This window comes from Euprymna scolopes, chromosome 32 (genome assembly GCF_053919585.1).
Source record: "Euprymna scolopes isolate OS-2025 chromosome 32, ASM5391958v1, whole genome shotgun sequence".
NCBI lineage: Eukaryota > Metazoa > Mollusca > Cephalopoda > Sepiida > Sepiolidae > Euprymna > Euprymna scolopes.
The window spans coordinates 32745831-32765830 of NC_136513.1; positions in this window are offsets into that span (position 1 = coordinate 32745831).

Genomic DNA, 20000 nt, shown 5'->3' on the forward strand with positions numbered 1-20000 from the left:
AGCAAACGTAAATAATGTTTGTAAAAGTGCGATAGGCAACGTAAGTAAATAGAAAACGTTACTTGTGCATGCGTTAACCTTGACTTAGGGAACGACTATTAAATAATTCTGCGAGTCGCCATGGAACTCAACGCCCAAGGAGTACCAAAAATAGTTTCCATTATATGAAGAAATTACTTTTTCGAAAAGTGGGTGGTCACTGTTCCATGCAAATTTAACTTAAAATTAGCACCTACTTTTGGCCACCTGAGGGAAGGGCATTTATTTTCATGTTTATTGGCTAAAAGGTTTTTCTGACAAGGCAGTTTGGTACGTGGCATCTAACGACACTCGATTTCCAAGAATCCATTTTTTTTTTTTTGCCAAAGCTTTCCTGGCGAAGCCTACCTAAAATAAATTTGTCTAATTCTTAATTTCTCATATTATTGAAACAAAAAATAGCATCCTGGAACTTTAATAAAATATTCCATTAAGGCCCGTCTCACGTTCGTATATGACAAAATACTATTTGGGTGGGCGTTGGATTTCCAGGGCGACCAGCAGACTTATTCGCTCATGTAAATCAAAAATATATGTAAGTGAGAAATTATCAATAAACGGTTTAGTTACTTTTTTTTAATAATTCATGAAAAGAGTTAAGCCAAAGTAAGTACGTGAAAAATTATTAACAACTGTTTAGTAACCTTTTCCTTTTATTATTCTTAAAGACTAAAACTTTTTTATTCATTAAATGAGTTAAGCCAATGTAAACAAATAAATAAATATTTGTACACGTGACAAATTATCAATAAATGGTTTAGTTATCTTTTTTATTACTTAAGAGTTAAGCAAACGTAAATAATGTTTGTAAAAGTGTGAAAGGCAACGTAAGTAAATGAATGTTAAAAATGTTACGTTCGCATGCGTTATAATTGACTGAGAGGAACTAAGGGAACAACCATTAAATTCTGCGGGTCGCTATGGAACTCAACACCCAAGGAGTATCAAAATAGGTTTCATGATACGAAGAAATTACTTTTTTCGAAAAGTAGGTGATCACTTTTCCATGTAAATTTAACTTAAAATGAGCACCTACTTTCTGGCCACCTTAGGAAGGTGTTACAACATGGATTGAGAGAGAGAAAGGGAGAGAGAGAGAGAGAGAGAGGTGAGTAAACGTGGAGTGTAGACACGTTTACCAGAACCGAGGGTCAGCTGACCAGATTACGTATGAGTCACGTGGTCAGGTTGGCTAGATCTGTGAGACTGGATTTGGGCTTTGAAGAAGACGGACGGCTTAATAGCTGTTCTCTCCCCTTCATTGGGAGTGGGGGACGCTGACGTGTTCAAAGCAAGCAAGATTTACTTCCATATTCTGTGTCGACATCTGGGAGGTAAATAAAAAACTATAAAACCCATTCATCGTCTTGGAGTGATAAATCTTCGTCTAACAGGTACCAGTCTCCCGCTCAAGAGAAGATGAATTCCAGATGGATCACATCGACGACACATTGAATAAGGTATGTCGAAGAAAATGGATGTAACACACACACACAAAGGCATATGAACAATTAGATATGAACACACACAACCGCATATGAAACTAGACGATCATACGCACACGGAATTCTTGTATGTTATACACCAAACGTCAATGTGGTGCCCCACTATGATAACCCTAGTGAGAACTTCAATGATAAAGCTATGCAACAAAGGGACATTTTTTTCCTGTTTATTAGCTTAAAGGGAATTTGACAAGGCAGTTTGGTACGCGAGTGCATATTAAACAGCCTTCGTTTATGCTCGCGCGTAGTGTAAACAAAGGCTACGTCTGTGAAATGGAAAACGGTTTGCAGATTCGTTTTTAGCACACCGAAATCTACAATAAACTATTTCGTTATATACGAACGTGAAACGGACCTTAAAGTAAAATAAATTTCGCCTCACGAATTTCATTTTTTCTTGAATATTGTTTGCCATTTCTATAAACCTCTCTTGTCATCCACCCCCAAACATTTTCAATTGGGTTCTAGTCCGGTGAGCATGCAGGATGTCCAAAGAGATGGAATCCAATTTCTTGTGGAAAGCTCAAGGTCCGTCTTGCAGCGTAGATTGCAGCATTCCCCTGTAGGAATAACCATCTATCACACACAAACGATGACCCTCCATCATCAAAGATGATTTTGTAGCATGCTTACATAATCAGCTGCTGTCTGACAACTCTGCACCACCTGGAGTTCCATCTCTGGAAGCTCCACCACTATGACGTGTGGGAAAAATTTCAAGGGACACTTTTTTTTTTCAAGGACCATCTAAATTGAATTTCTTCTCATCAGAAAACAGGACTTCTTGCACTTCTCAACGTCCCAAGTTTGGTATTCCCGACCAAATCTTAAGCGGTCCACTTTTTGACGTGGAGACAATCTAGGAATTTGTTTACGATTTTTATTTATCATGCCATTTTGCTGTAAGTTTCGTCTGATGGTTATTGTACTGCAATCAGCATCTGTAACGGCCTTAGCTTGACTAGAAGAAAGTCCTCTGACATTCATAATAACCCGTTTGATTCTCCTACTCAATGCAGGAGAAAGGGGGAACTTACCGAAGGATTTTGCTTTTCTATGATGCTAAGTGTTCTTTAGAAAGTTGCAAATAACAGTTTTACTGCGATTAACCTTAGCTGCTATCGCTCGCTGTAATAAACCTTGCTTATGGAATCCTAGAATTTGGGAGCGCTCAACGTCGGTTAGTTTTCTTGATTTAGGCATGGTAACAGCTCTACACAGTGATTGCTAATCTCTTACTGAGCTAAAAAAACATTAGAATTACCATAAATCTAACAATTTATATCCTTGGTCTTATAATTTTCATCATGTGTTCTTATCTAGTAAAAATACAAATTATTATAGGAATTTTTTAGAATGTAGCTTTTTGTTTCCATAAGATTTTCGATTGTAGTATTAGTAACCTTAAGTCGGGAGAGTTTTAAATCTATCTTTAAAAAATATTTTTTTAAAGACTTTTAAGTAGTATTAAATTTTTGATCAGCAGTGTGTTTATATATATATATATATATATATATATATATATATATATTAAATCCCCGAAACAGTGTTTCATGGTAAACAACTGATGATCCCTTAAAAAATATAAAAATTGGTATTATAGTAAATTTGAGAGTTGATGCAGTGATTGCAGGTGATTAAATGACTTACTGACTAGATGTTTTTTTTAATGAATGATAAAAAATAATTTTTTGTGTGGTTTCAAATGTTAAAAACTTCAAAGACTATATATATATATATGTGAGAGAGAGAGAAAGATGGAGAGCGAGAGGGGAGAAAGAAAGGAATTAGATTAGACAGAAAATATAGTAAAAGAGCGATGATCAAGACAAAATTACGAAGTGGGGAATCAGTGTCCCATGCCAATAACTCTCTGGGGACTTCAGAAGATCAGAATTCTGGACGAAATAACAGAGAACTGATTACGTCCAGCGAAAAAAAAGTAGCAATAATCATATGGGTCCGCTCCTTATAACTGGAACGAACCAGACTGTTGTAGATGAATATTGCCCGTTTTTTTATTCTTTTCTCTTTTTCAGCTATCATTTGGAACCATCTTGTTAGAATCGGCTTTAAGATAACTGAGTGCCAATTCATTTCTTCTACTCCATCTTTTTTTTTTTGCCTTTTTATTAACGGCGTACTGTCACACCTATTTACTCGTCTTTCTTCATCTTTCTGCATTTCGACACTTCTTATTTTATTTGATGGAAAGAGCAAAGTGCTCACTTATATATAAAAAATAGTGTTTAACACGAAAAATGGTATTGAGGTGACCCCCTCAAGTCAAATAATAAAAATGTATTCAATTAAAATTAATGGATTTTAAGAGTCCCCTCATAATATGAGAGTTTTTAAAACAAACCCAGATTCTTCAAGTGACGTCAAATTAAGCGAATATTTGAATATATATATATATATATATATATATATATATATATATACATATAACTTAAAGGAGATTAGAACAATAGTCTAAAGAGCAGAGTGTATTTTAATGTAATAGTGAAATTGCTAGTTTAATTAAAATACAGGAAAGAAAAAGTGCTCGTTGTAATTTAGATATATAATAAGCTCGATAGGTAAATATTCTAGAGCTAATTTAATATTTAGTAATGTGATTGATAATTTAAAAGTCAAATTATAATTAAATTAAAAATCCGTTTCATAAGAAGGAACAACAACAAAATCAATTATTTGTACGATCGTTTCGGAAAACAGTGTTTTTATTGTGGTAGACATCAAGTTACGGACAATAATTATTACATATAGTTTTTTTAATAAACAAGGTTTCCTCATCAGCAAATTATGAAGGGTTTTTATTACATTTAAAAGACCCCATAAATAAACCTAGCATTAAAAGCAAGGCAGATGTATCAATTCTATAGGGCGCAAATCCAATACATAAACGTTATCCATTCTTACGAAGTCAATCCTGAGTATTAAGGGGGAACCCAAACTTAGTCTCGGAAATGGTCGAAGCAGTTTACTATTTGAATGGTTCGACATGTTGTTGTCATAGATATGACGCCAAATAAACAATACTTTCTGCATTTTTTACATCGTTTATTTCCGTATCCGTAGGGATAGTTTAGTATATATATTTAATTGTCTTTTTTATACCATTTTGTTAATGCAAAAACAACCACATCTTGCAGAAATATAAAAATAATAAATATTTTCTGATCTTTTGTTTATAATGGTGAAGGTTTTGTGTAGAACGAACCATACGTATTGGTATTACTCCTAATCTTTGACAGTGCAGATGCCTGCCACAAGACAGCAAATACTAGGCGCAGGTTTTTACATCAGAGTTTGCTTTCTCTTAGATGTATGTCTTTAGAAGGCCGGGGATTCATCTCCCTCAGTTTATTCATGGACCCCCAGATACCAACCCGGAAATTACCCAGCTCTGATATATATATATATATATATATATATATATATATATATATATATATATATATATATATATATATGGGTTTGTGTGTGTGCATATATATATATATATGCGCGTGTGTGTATCTGCATGTATATATATATACATATATATATATATATATATATATATATATATATATATATATATATAGGAGAGAAAGAGCTGGGAGAAATAAACAGGGATTGAGACAGAAAGTGAGGAAGAAAACGACAGATGAGACAGTAGATAACGAAAAGGAAGAAAAATGACTACAAAGAAATTTAGTGTTGCATGCCAATAATTCTTTGAAGACTCCAGAAAATCATGATTCTTGACCAAATAACAGGTACCTTATTACGTCAACCGACAATGAGGGTTACAATAATCATATGGTGGACGCGCCATTTTAACTTGGACGAGCTAGACCATTATAGACGAATAATGCCTTTTTTTTTTTTACATATTTCAGACCGACTAATTTCAATCGCTTCTCACAAAAATCACTCAATTCCAGTTCATGTCTTCCCTATTTATTTTCTCCCTGGTAATCTTTTCTCTTGATTCCTATCATGAATTCGAATTTTTCGAGGAACTGAATTTTTCATAATCGATATAATATTCTTAATCGATTACGTTGAACATGTATCAAAATTTGATTTAGTATTTCAAATAACGTGCGGTAGAGCGACCACATATTTGTTAAGAAAAAGTTTTAGAAGTATATTCGAGTCATGGGGGGGTTATGTTGTTTGGATAGTGTTGTGAAGACTCTAATTAAGTCTGAGAGATACCGACTACCAAGTTGCCTGGGTACTTTCATAGTACGCCATCTCGCCGGTACGTACTACGACTGTTGCTCTCTGTGTATTCTGTTTTGTTTCAATACTACTTACATTTACTAACCCATATTAAGGTCTCTGTTTTCCTTAGTAACATTTCCGAGCCGCAAAAAATAGTAACGCTACGGTCAATATTCAGAATAATAAATAGTAATATATATATATATATATATATATATATATATATATATATATATATATATATATATATATATATATATATAGTAACACCACACTGATGAAAGAAAACGAACTTTAATCCATTTAGGTAAAATGTTTGTCCATAATTAAAATAAATGACTTAACAATAATATGAATAGATGACAGCATTTATATGCAATATACGATATACTTAAGCAATTGTCAGCAATTAATTAAACATTAAACCAAAATTGGTCTTAAATCTAAGTATTAAAACAATCGATAATTTGTAAACATTACGTGCCACTAATACGAAACTAAAGTTAACCGTAACGTTAATGCAAGGTTGTTATGGCCATATTAGAAATATAGAAATAAAAATTTAAAAATTATTTTTAAAAAATTAATTATGTGAAATAAAGAAATAGTGAAATCTAATTTAGGAACTCAACGAATGGGATATACAATTTTTTTTTTAATGGGTAAGTGTTTTTGTGGAGACTTCTTATGAGTTTGTTCTTAAATAAGGATACGAAAATTAGGTGATATATTAATATTTAAATGAGCTTTCCACGGAGGTTAGCTCAAGGGTAAATGTTTTTCACGTGCTTCTTTTTCAGTTAAGGAAATTTTTCATTCTTTTTCTTTCTCTTCAAACAATGTTCTATTGCCAAGACTGTTATTATTCATAAAGTCTGAAGAAATGCTGGTTTTTGAAAATTTTCAAACGATATAATGTTTGAAATTGTCGACTGGACATGGAAACAATTATAACGTAAAATGAAATACACGTTTTGTTGCCATCAACACATGTTTTGGAGTCTTGATTTAGCTTACACAGTATTTATATTTATATATATATATATATACATATATATAGATATATATATAAATGCATATATATATAAATGTATATATATATGTATATATATATATATATAAATGTATATATATATAAATGTATATATAAATGTATATATATAAATGTATATATATATATAAATATATATAAATGTATATATATATATAAATGTATATATATAAATGTATATATATAAATGTATATATATAAATGTATATATATATAAATGTATATATATATATAAATGTATATATATAAATGTATATATAAATGTATATATATAAATGTATATATATATAAATGTATATATATATAAATGTATATATATATAAATGTATATATATAAATGTATATAATATGTAATATATATATATATATATACATATATATATATATATATATATATATACGAGGGACGTGCAATAAGTAATTCTCCTGTCCCACTTCCAGTCTTCAGACTAACTGAAATTTTCCATGTGCAATGATTTATATGTCTACGGGTTACGTGGCAAATTACAGCGCTGAACTACTTGTTGCTTCTGTTTTACAGGTGTTTGAACTGAGTCAGGTATGAAATAGAGTCTGTTGAATGTCGAGCAGTGATCCGGTTTTTGTATTTGAAAGGACGCACACCACAGGAAACTTTTGATGAAATGAAATAAACTTAAATTGATAATGCCCCATCATATGTCCTTGTAAAACGCTGGTATCGTAAATTCAAACATGACCGGAAGTCTGTGGCAACAACGGCCAGACCTTGTCGCCCCCTTCTGCCATTGATGAGGCATTTTTTCGTCAAGTTCAGGCTGCCATTTTGGAAGATCGGCGCATTAGTATTCGCCAAATAGCCCAACATGTCAAAATTAGTACAGAGTCTGTGGAAACTATCATTCATGACCATTTGCATATGCATAAGCTTCCTGCCAGATGGATTCCCAGGTTGCTGACACCATTCCAGAAGCGAGAACGCGTCGAGTGCTCGAGGATGAATTTGGAGATGTGCCAAGAAGATGAGTCTTTTCAAAAGACTGATTACACAGGATGAAACCTGGGTCCATCACTATGATCCAGATACCAAAGCCCAGTCAATGCAGTGGAAGCACTTGGACTCATTACCTCTAAAGAAGGCAAGGGCGCATTCCTCCGCTAGCAAGGTCATGCTCACAGTCTTCTGGGACCAGGAGGGAGTAGTGATGACAGATTTCCTTGCAAAGGTTACCACAATTACAGAAGCCTATTATGCTTCACTTTTGGGGAAATTAAGGTAAGCTATCAAAATCAAGAGGCGGAGCAAGATCAACAAAGGTATCCTCCTCCTGCAGGACAACGCTCCGGTCCACAACTCGCATGTCGGGCGTGTGGTTATGAAATCCTTCCCCATCCTCCCTACTCTCCTGACCTTGCATCCTTTGACTTTCACCTCTTCCCAGCCATGAAGTTGGTTTTGAAAGAAAGCGTTTCCCAGATGATGCAGCCTTGATTTCTGAAATCACGTCGTGGTTGGAGAACCAACATGGTGTGTTCTACAAAAACGGTCTCCAGAGCTACATCAAACAACGGGGAATATATATATATATCACTCTGGGTGGTTGCTATGTTGAGAAAGTCTAATAACTGTGCCAAGTTTCGTTGCTCTACTGCTATGGGAAATTGGTCAGGGGCATTACTTATTGCACGCCGCTCGTGTATATATATACGACTTTCGTTCAAAAAAAATTGGCCTCTTATTTTTTAAATCAAATAGTTTAAGAGCTACAAAGAAAGGAGTGTTACTCTTAAAACGAGCGATCTTCATAATTTTATTCGCTACATAGTCACCGTTATTCATATTGTCTCTTGGCAACAATAAAAGACTCCTGCGCATGGGAGTCTGGAATGCGCTCGTAATAAAACGGTATTTCCAAATGTGACGTATGTTTTTTTTAAACTAAAAATGTTAAATAAATAAACGAGCGACCTATTGTGCTCCAGGAATTCTATATTCTGCGCGCGCGCACACACACACACACATATACATATATATATATATATATATATATATATATATATATATATATATATATATATATACTCAGCGTACATTTTACATGAATTTAATTATTATATTATACTCAATGGACCTTTTACAGGTATTTAATAACGCATCTCTGCTTCTGATTCACGTCCATGACAATGGTTGCCGTCTTAGGGTCTGACACCGTAAATAACTGCAACAGGGAGAAGAAATATCAGGTAATAAATGCGTGAGTTCAGTTATCATAACAATGTCATTTGCAATTTTCTTTGATCCATTCACGGGAAATATAAAATAGAAGTATAAATAGTTTGAATGCTAACGGCTATTTTTTCTTTCGGACAAAAAAGAAAAAAGACGCATTCATTTTGCATTAAAGACACAACAAATAAATTGTGTATATATATATATATATATATATATATATATATATATATATATATATATATTATTCTAGCTGGATACCCGGCGTTGTCCGGTCGTACAATACGCTTAAACATGATATTTTAATTTATACAGATTGCGTATGTATTATTATAGAATCAATTATCCATTGGATGAAATATATTACGAGGATTTTTCCCCCGGAGGACTAATTCGCAATGTTTTCTTTAAAAAGATAATAATGATAATGTCGTTCATTAATTTTTTTAATGCTTGTATATAATATCATGTCAGCTGATATCTTGGCTTGACGATAAATGTCCTATAAATGTCACTTCAGATTAATGTTTAATTTTTTTATTCAAACGAAGACATGATTTGCGGCGATTTGAAATGCTACCTCTACTTTTAATGTGAATCGAAGTCATTAATGGGTAAAAAAAATTAAAAGAAAAAAACGGTAAGATACATCCGGTATTGAACAGGGGCATCATTCGATCTGTGGTCGACTGCTCTACCACTGAGCTATATTTCTAGATGACAATAAACCTTTTTTTTTTTAAGAAAAAAAATGTTGCTGAGATTTTATTATTTCCTTTGGCTTGTGTAATGTAAAATATTCCCATATAAAATTTATTTTGTATCTATAAGAGAGAAAGACTATTTTTAAGATCGGATTTTTTGGAGTTTCGAATTTTTTTTTTTCTGAGATTTTATTATTTCATTTTAACAGTGTTACGTAACATATTCACCTGGATTAAAAATAAAATCTCTATCTCTATAAGAGAGGAAAGACTATTCTTAAAACTGAATTTGTTTGGATTTTCGAGACTTGTCAGACGAATTTATGTACGAAAAATATCTACGGATACTGCAAGACATATAAGGTACCTCTGTGTGGAATTTGCAATTGATAGACTTAGATGTTTCGGAACCTATGAGATAGGAACTCACACAGCCACCCACAAACAACGTGACATTTATATACCTGTAGAGAAAGATGTTTATATAGTATTGCATTTTATTTCTTTAATTTAACTGTCATGAGGAAGTTTTAAAATATATATGAAACTAATTTTGTTTGTATTTCCTTACTCATTTCTTCATGGCATTGGGATATTATTTTCGTAATTTTTAATTTTTAATATATATATATATATATATATATATATATATATATATATATATATATATATATATATACAGGGTGTTCCAAAAGAAACAGTGCAGTAGGAATATGCTAATAACCCAAAGAAACAAAACTCACAGAAACATAATATTTATTGCAAATACTCACAAATCCAATACCTTATCAACTAAAGTACGATTGAGGATTGACTCGTGCAGTAAGATATGATCTACAATAACTGTTGAAAGTGTGCGCCATTCACCTGCAGACATAAACGAGCGCGACGCTGCATGTTTTGAAAAACACACTCAAGTTCATCAGGTTTGATGTTCTGAATAACACTTGTTATTCTCTGCTTCAGTTCATCCGTAGTTCGAGGATTGTCTGCATACACTGAGCCTTTCAATTTGCCCCACAAATAAAAGTCAGGGGGTGTTAAATCCGGTGATCGAGGTGGCCACAAACCACGAGAGATCACACGATCCCCAAAGACATCACCAACTGCAGCCATACTGACACGAGCCGCATGTGCAGTTGCAAATATCCTTTCTTGTGTTCAGTGCACGGTTTCTTTTGGAACACCCCGTATATATATATATATATATATATATATATATATATATATATATATATATATATATATATATGTATGTATAGTTCAGGCGAAATATTGGCAGCCAATTCTTCACATTAACCTTCGTAAATAACGGTTAAGTTCAAAGTTCACTGTACATAAAAAATAGAATGCAAAAATATCGTTATGCAGTTTTAGAGGGTAAAGGTTTCCGCGTTGGAGTGGGCAGGCTTAGCGACTATTTTCGCGATGCGATAAGAAGGTCCGAATAAAAAATCACCAAAAAACATAAGGTATGCTAGGGAAAACATCCTTCAGCCAAAAACATTTAGCCAAGCCAAAAATCTTAACAATCAAAAAAAAATAAAGACATGAAAAATAAAAAAAAAGTGAACAAAAAAGGTTAAAAATAAAAAAAAGTATTGGAAATGTTGGACGCTGACAAAAGACAGATTAAAGAGGTCACGTGGTCAGGAGCTTCTTGTCGGCGAGAATCTTGCGCGTTGAAAAAAAAAAGCGAGGGCCCGTATTTGTGAATGTTTAGAATACCTGGGTTTTATTTTGTTTAAATATTAGTCTTTTAGGATATTTTGCCTTTTCTGGTTTCCTTCCAAAATATTCCGGACTGAAATGGCATTAGATATTCAAAACTACAGTATTGTGTGCGTATGTGTGTATGCGTGTGCATATGTCTTTTGTATGTTTGTGATTGTGTGCGTGTAGTGTCTGTGTGTGTGTTTCTGTGTTTTTGCGTGTGTGTTTGTGGTGTGTGTGTATGTATGTGCATGTGTGTTTTGTGTGTGTTTGTGATTGTGTGTGTGTGGTGTTTGTGTGTGTTTTTGTGTTTTTGTGTGTGTTTGTGTGTGTTTGTGGTGTTTGTGTGTATGTATGTGCATGCGTGTTTTGTGTGTTTGTGATTGTGTGTGTGGTGTTTGTGTGTGTATTTGTGTGTGTGTTTGTGTGTGTTTGTGGTGTGTGTGTATGCATGTGTATGTGTGTTTTGTGTGCGTTTGTGATTGTGTGTGTGTGGTATTTGTGTGTGTTTTGATGTGTGTGTTTGTGTGTGTTTGTGTTGTTTGTGTATATGTATGTGTATGTGTGTTTTGTGTGTGTTTGTGATTGTGTGTGTGTGGAGTTTGTGTGGGTGTTTTTTTTTTACACAGTGATCACCACTTATCAAGGCCTGGAAGCAACTCAGGGATAAGGGGTATTGCAAGTACATTACGTTACTGTGGAGATTTGATGAAGTGTTTAATTAAGGGGGAGTGTCAGTAGGAATTTGTTAACATTGGACTTGAAGACATCCAAGTTGTAGTCCGGAGGGAAGCAGTCAGACGGAACAGAGTTCCACAGGCGTGCAGTTCTAAGAAAGAAGCTTTGTTCATGGAATCCGCGTTTTGATTTAGGCACAGATATAGAGTGGGAGAAATTTTTCACAGTGGATTCAGCTAGACGGTGTTTTTCATGAAAGATTGGCGAGGGGGGGACCAGAGATTGGAGTTCAGTGTTTCTGTGTTTGTGTGTGTGTGTGTGTGTGTGTGTTTGTTTGCTTTATACACATCTAATACATTTATGCTGATCGTTTAAATCGCTCATTTTCCAATCAAATTGATTGTTTGTATGATCTAGTCAGTTATGTGGGCCGTCGCCTCCGCGAGCTACCGGAAGGAACATTTACAGCATTCTTCACAGTAACATAGTTCGCAATATATTGTAGTTTACATTGCATTGTAGAGAACCTACAGTGACTTCATAACGTTAATTTATTACAATAGTTTGAATTAAAGACTAAAATGGTAAAGTCAAATATTATGGTTCAGTTGTCCTCCAAACTGAAATATTCATTTAAAAAATGCCCTTGTCTTATCAAAGAACCTTCTGTTAAGTTCATACACCGGGCCTTTCTGTCATTCAGTAATAAACATCTAAAATGCATCTGTGATTTTATGAAGAGATTAACTTCGGTCGAAATCGGATTGTTCCTTCTTATATCTGATTTTCTCAATTATTCATGTTTCGGTGGTTATCGAAGGTATTCCGATACCAAATCTTTTCTGGATACATCATTTATATTGCTGTGAAGTTTTGAACGCCAGAAGAAACGGATGCACACGCACAAACAAAACATGTCATTTTATATATAAGTTGAGATAATAAGGATATTATATGTTCTTTAAGGTTATCTTTATTCATTTAGTTTAGTATTACTTTTGGAATGCGACTTGTAGCCAAACAGTAAGAGGCGCTGAATGTCGCTTAGTCGATCTAGTTTCCATCCAAGTGTGAGATAATTTCTAGTCTAGCCGTATTGAACAGTGTATATATGAGTGACTATATATCTATAAAATTAAACGTGTCTGTCTGTGTGTCTGTGTGCCTGTGTGTGTCTGTGTACATTTCACTACGCAATAATTCTGTTAATTTTAAGTCTACAGACTTGAAATTTTATATACAGGGTACTGAGATTTGGAAAAATCTTTGTAATCGGTTTGCGGCCAGAAATTTGGCTGTTAAGGGGTCGAAGGTTAACGATTTTATCTTTGACAACTCTACCAAACTCCGCCCTCAGTTTTGGGTCGAAACACTTGAAATTTTAGATATATATTCCCTGGACATGGATGTAACTTAATAACTTTATTTGAGCTCAAAACAATAAGTGTTAAGGTATTATAATAGGGGTCAAATTTTAAAAGAATGACCTCTGCAGTTTCTACCAAATTACTAAGACAATTTAAGGTCTAAACATTTTAAATTTTACATAAAGAGTATTCAGAGATAGGGCAAGCTCTTTAATCAGTTTGGGTCGAAAATCTTTAGTTACCAATATATAAATGTATGTATGTATGTATGTATGTATGTATGTATGTATGTATGTATGTTTGCCTACAACTTTCCCTAGAGGCGACGGATTTTATGAAGATCAGTATCGTTTTGAAGTTCTGCCTTTCAGACGAGAAATATCGAAAATTTCGCTAAAAACATTAATATTTGCACCACAACTGGGCACTTTTCTGCAGGGGGGGGCGCTTTTTTCACCGATATTTTCGAACGTCATACTCTCCTTTCGATTGTCTGGTCTTAATTAACACCTACGTCACTTCCGGTTTTTCGGTGGCCGTAGCAGCAAAGACGTAAGGTGGTTTTCCCGTTCTTTTCCTCCTTTGCAGTACTAGTCCGAGGCTGCCTTCCTACTATCACTTATATATATATATATATATATATATATATATATATATATATATATATATATATATATATATATATATGTGATTAGTAGTTTTTGAAAAAGAAATCCAGCAGAGTGCTCAATCAAAAGGAAAATCCAAAATGCAAGAGCGTATTTATATTTTGTATAAAGAAAGTTGTTAGATGAGGCAAATCATTGGTACCGTCGGTTTCAAGCCCGATAATAAGGACTGTTTAAGGTATCCTTATCAAGCTCTCTTCAGCCAATATTCGAAGAGACGAATATTGATTGAAGACAGCTTGATAAGGATACCTATCACGGTCCATATTATCGGGCTTGAAACCGACGGTACCAATGATTTGCCTCATCTAACAACTTTCTGTACACAAAATATATAATATATATGTATATATATGTGTGTGTGTGTGTGTGTGTGTGTGTGTGATTTGTTAAATAAGAGCAATGCTTCTTGTTTGTTTTTCTTGCATTTCGTTTTGGTTTCATTTAGCTGGCCAATGTTAGAACGTACTGAACGAGTATAAAAAGAAATCTGACACTGTCGCGAACGTTTACGACTTCCATGAGTCGTCTTCAGGCGAGTGATGAAATAAAAAAAAATGCGTTTAGTTAATTTATTGAAAAGTCCAAACATGCATAAGAGGAAAAATGCTGCCCAAATATACTAATATATACGTAATGGGTTTAAACTATATGTGCAAATGTTTTATATGGAGACTTTGAGCTCAACATATAAAAATGGAGAATAAATATAAAATGCAATCACATATATAAGTATTAATTTATATAAAAAGTTCAAAAAAGAAAAAGAAAGAATTGAAAAAGGGTGTTTTCATATTGACTTGACAATTTATATATAGCTATTATTATTTTGCCACACCATATTAATAGAAGTGCAATCTTTCCAATATTTCTAGATTTATCGCCAGGGATAATTTAATCTAACTGATTAATCTGACAATATAAATAAATTGGTCAAAACTAGTTAGATTTTTTATGCCTGACGATGAATACAGAAGGATGGGAGATTACATCAGTCATTTACTGTCAGAAGTAAAGACCGTTAATTAAAAGTTTGAAACAAATACAAAATAGATTAAAAAAAACGTCTATTTTATTTAATGAAATGAAGAATGCTGCATATATATATATATATATATATATATATATATATATATATATGCATATGTATAATAGACGTCACTACATTGTACATTGAAATTCACAATATTTCATTAAAAACAAGGAATACAAGAAAAAGTGAGAAAATTCCTTATTCTATGGAGTTTCAAAGATAGGCTGTTCTCACATTAGCAAACCTTGCTGGTAAACGAATTTTTTGAAAACTGTAATAATAAATGTTTTGGAAGGAAAATAAAAGTTTATTAATTTTTGTTTTATTCCGAAATGTTCTCATATTATATACATGTGTGTTCGCGTGTGTGTGTGTGTGTGTGTGTGTGTGTGTGTGTGTGTGTGTGTGTGTGTGTGTGTGTGTGTGTGTGTGTGTGTGTGTGTGTGTGTACTAGCTGGCCGCCCGGCGTTTCCTGGTCGTACTCTTAAACACGTTTTTTTTTTAATTTATGCGGATTGCATATATATTATTATAGAATTCAATCTTCTCTTGATTATTATATATTATGAGAAAAATTTGCCCGGTGGACTAATTCGCAAAAAATCAATAATTAATTCAAATAAGAATACTAATGTTGTTAATCAAATTTCATCTGTGTTTGTGTATAATATAACTTTAGTTGATATTTGGAATAGCCGATCTTGAAAATAGTCTTTCTTCTCTCATAGACAAAAACCGAATTTTTACAGGTGAATGTTTTCGTTAAACTGGCCAAGGTTACACCAGTGTATCGGAAAATACTCCCTTGTACGAATATATTTTATCTTAGATAGACTATTTTTAAAATCAGATTTGTTTTTTTGATTTTCGAAACTTATCGGATCAATTTCTCATATCTAAGAAATCTCATATCTCATATGTAAGAACACTGCCAGACACGCTTTTGTGCGAAATTTGCAAAAGATAGTCTTAGCCGTTTCGGAACCTATGAGAAAGGAACTCACACATGCACACACATATGATTTTTATATAATACCAGCTAGGATTCTCGGCGTTGCTCGGGTGTTTGGAGGTGTGTCTTGATGAAAAAAAAAGAAAAGGAAAAAGAAAGAAAGAAAAAAAAGAAGTGGTTGTAAGTAGTGAGGCTCGAATTTGAACTGTGAAGGGGGAAAAGAACGTGGAAAAAGAAAACGTCTTTGCCGTTGCATCCATCGCCAAACCGGAAGTGACGAAGGTTTAAATTAAGGCTAGTCAATCGAAAAGAGGGGATGATTCTCAAAAATATCGGCGACCCCTCCCTGTAGAAAAATGCCCAGTTGAGGGCGAAGGACTGGGTGTTTTTTTGCCAAGTTTTCGTCTGAAGGGCCGAGCTTCAAAACGATACCAATTTCCTGAAAATCCGTCGTAAAGTTTTAGGCAGACATACAAACATATATACATACATTTAAACAGACAGGTGAGATCTATATTATAGATTATATTGGACTCAAGTAATAATTTAAAAAATTTTTAAAATGACTGATGAGCCACCACTGAAAATCGAAGTAAAAACATTTAGCTTACGATTTACTTTTTCCTTTGACGTTAATGACTCTACTACGAAAACATGTTTACTGCATAGCTAAAAATTAAAACATGAACCAATTGCTATTCTGTCACGCATGCATATTCGTAATGCCGTCGTTCGACCTTCACCTGGCAAATTTCATTTTTTTTTTTTTTTCACACATTTGCGCCGATTTTCCCAGGCTAAAATCCAAGTATGAAGTTCTGCATGAGTTCAAATATCTATATGTAAAGTTTCATGTCTGTAGATCAAAAACTAAGGGAAAAGTTTCGTAGGTAATATTTTTAAATATATATATATATATACACGGATAGATAAATATAGACAGAAAGAGGGTTGTATTTACTATAATATTTTACGCAAATATTACACAAGTACATTTCATGTGCTATTTCTTCTGAGGAGTAAAGGGCAGATTAGATTTGATATAATAATTCAATGAATAATTTTGCGATACGAAACAGTTGCTGTCATGAATCATAAATATCAACGAATAAAAAGGAATAAAACGTTATTATGGTCAATATTATGAAATTGGGAACATAGACAATTGTCATTTATTTGTTATATATTCTGCAATTGCATTGAGCTTCATAAACTAAGGATAGATAAATAAATAAAAGATGAAATATATATATATATATATATATATATATATATATATATATATATATAGGCTCGCTGCATTTTTGTACATAAATAAGCAGCCAAAACACTATAAAGAGGCGAACAAGTATTTATTTAAATAGGTAGTTGTTGAGGTCATTTGCGAGCACCGATCACATGGGTCGTTGGGTAGAACTGCCCACTATCAACGCAATTGTTGTAGTTTCAATCTCCGTCTAGAGAAAGGTATTAGTCTAGCCGCTCTGATGAGTTGTATTACAACGCAACAGTACTGTATGTGGATGACTATATATATATATATATATATATATATATATATATAACTACTTAATTTACTCACATAAAATTAATATACGAAAGTATAGATTTATGCGTAAACTTTAAGTATTTACTTCAAAAGTGCTCAATACGTAGGTAGAGCTAGTTAGTAATTTATAAAATATATATGGCGATTAAGCTACACTGAATATTCCGCGTTTCATCCACTGAAGCATAAGCCTGAAGAGTCCTAGAGTGGATAAAACGCAGAATATTCAGTGTAGTTTAATCGCCATATATATTTTATAACTTACTATATATATATATATATATATATATATATATATATATATATATATATAGGGAGAGATAGAGAAATAGAAAGAGAGAGAGAAAGAGAGAGAGAGAAATAAAAAGGACCAACCCGAGTTCTGCGTTCATCAACGTTTCATCTTTATTTCGAGACTAGCTGGGGTACCCGGCGTTGCCCGGGTGATTGTAGGTATGTGTAGTGTAAAATAAAAATGAACTCGCGGGGTGGGGGGGTAGGATCGGACCTGAAGCTCTGAGGCGAAGTTTGAAAATAAAATCGTCCAGCCAGAATCAGTTAGTGAAAGATGTTTGAATTTATTTAAGAGCGAAATTGACAGGTGCGCGGCCGAAATTCGTCGAGCGTTACGACGACAACGACGACGACGACGACGACGACTAGGTTTGTTGGTTATAAGGGAAGTAAAAAAAGAAAAGAACGTTAACACTTAAATGGGGAAAGAAAAAACAAATAAAACTAACGTAAGGCAAACGAACTATGAAAACAGAAAAAAAAACGAACACGTGAAAAATGGCTTCAATAAGCCTGTTTCGATATCCAAATTTAAAAAATCGGTGGGTACTCTGGTGTTTTGGGGTGTCGTTAATAATAAGCGAAGTAAAATAAAAATAAAAAAGCAGCAAAACGAAACACTAGTTCAATATTTAAATTTAAAAAATCGAAAAAAAAATCTCACACCACGATTCGAACCCAAAACGTTTAGATAATGAACCAACGTCTTAAGAAACTGAGCTAACGAAACTTACATGAATTTGTTTTGGTTTTTCAACTATTTAAAGTAAACCAGGTCACGACGTCATTTGACGCATGTGTAGAATCGGCATTATCACAAGAGGACCGTTTTTGTTGTCGAAAATTGTCGATTTCGGGGTGAAAAATTAACGTTTTTGGCGAGTTTTTCGATATTTTTCGAGCGAAGGATGGAGCTCCGATGTGATACCGAGTTTGTGAATTTTCGTCGCGTCTGTCGAAAGTTTTTAGCAGACTTCCAAACATACATACATACATACATTTTCGCTTTTATATATATAGATTTCCTCTGGATGAATGAAACTAAGTTAAAATAGTTAAATTTGTTTTGAATAAACCGCACCGGGGACTTCTTGAATCAGCGCCTTTCGCAAATTCAAGCACAATTAAACAGCGTTGAGACTTCTATAATTAAGTGACATTAATAAGAAAACTACTATTTTTTTAAAGTCACAGCTTAACCTTTTCACGCTATAGAAATACCTCCTATAATAATTAATACATATAATCTCAATCAATAAATTACATAACGCAAGCTCCGCCTCACCTTGTTTCAAACATCTGTTTTCCGTTTCTGAAATGGAACAGCGTCACATGTGTCCGATGAACATTTTCAAATATTTGTGCTTGTGGTTTTGTTTTAATTTTATTTATCCAGAAGAAGTCTCGGAATAAAGACGAATTGTTGATGAACACATGGCCCGGTTTATTCCTTTGTATTTCTCTATTCCGTCGGAATAATATTTCCATTAATTTCAATATATATATATATATATATATATATATATATATATATATATATTGTTTAGATAATATTTTAGATAAGATAAGTCATTGGTACCGTCGGTTAAAACCCGATAAGTAGGGACCGTTTTAAATACGTACATCAAGCTCTCTTCAGCGAATACTCATCGCTCGAAGAGAGCTGGATAAGGGTATCTAAAACGGTCCCAAATTTTCGGGTTTGAAACCGACGGGCCAATGACTTATCACATCTATAACTTTCTGTAAACAAAATATAAATAATGCGCTCTTATTTTCAGATTTTCCTTATAACTTAGCACTATGCTGGGTTTCTTTAAAAAATTATATATATATATATATATATAATTTTTTATAATTTATATATATATATATATATATATATATATATATATATATATATATATATATATATGATGAGAATAATGGAAATAATATTCCGACAAGATAGAGAAATAAAAAGGAACAAGCCGAGCTTCGTCTTTATTTCATCCAAAGGAAGTCTCGAAATAAAGAC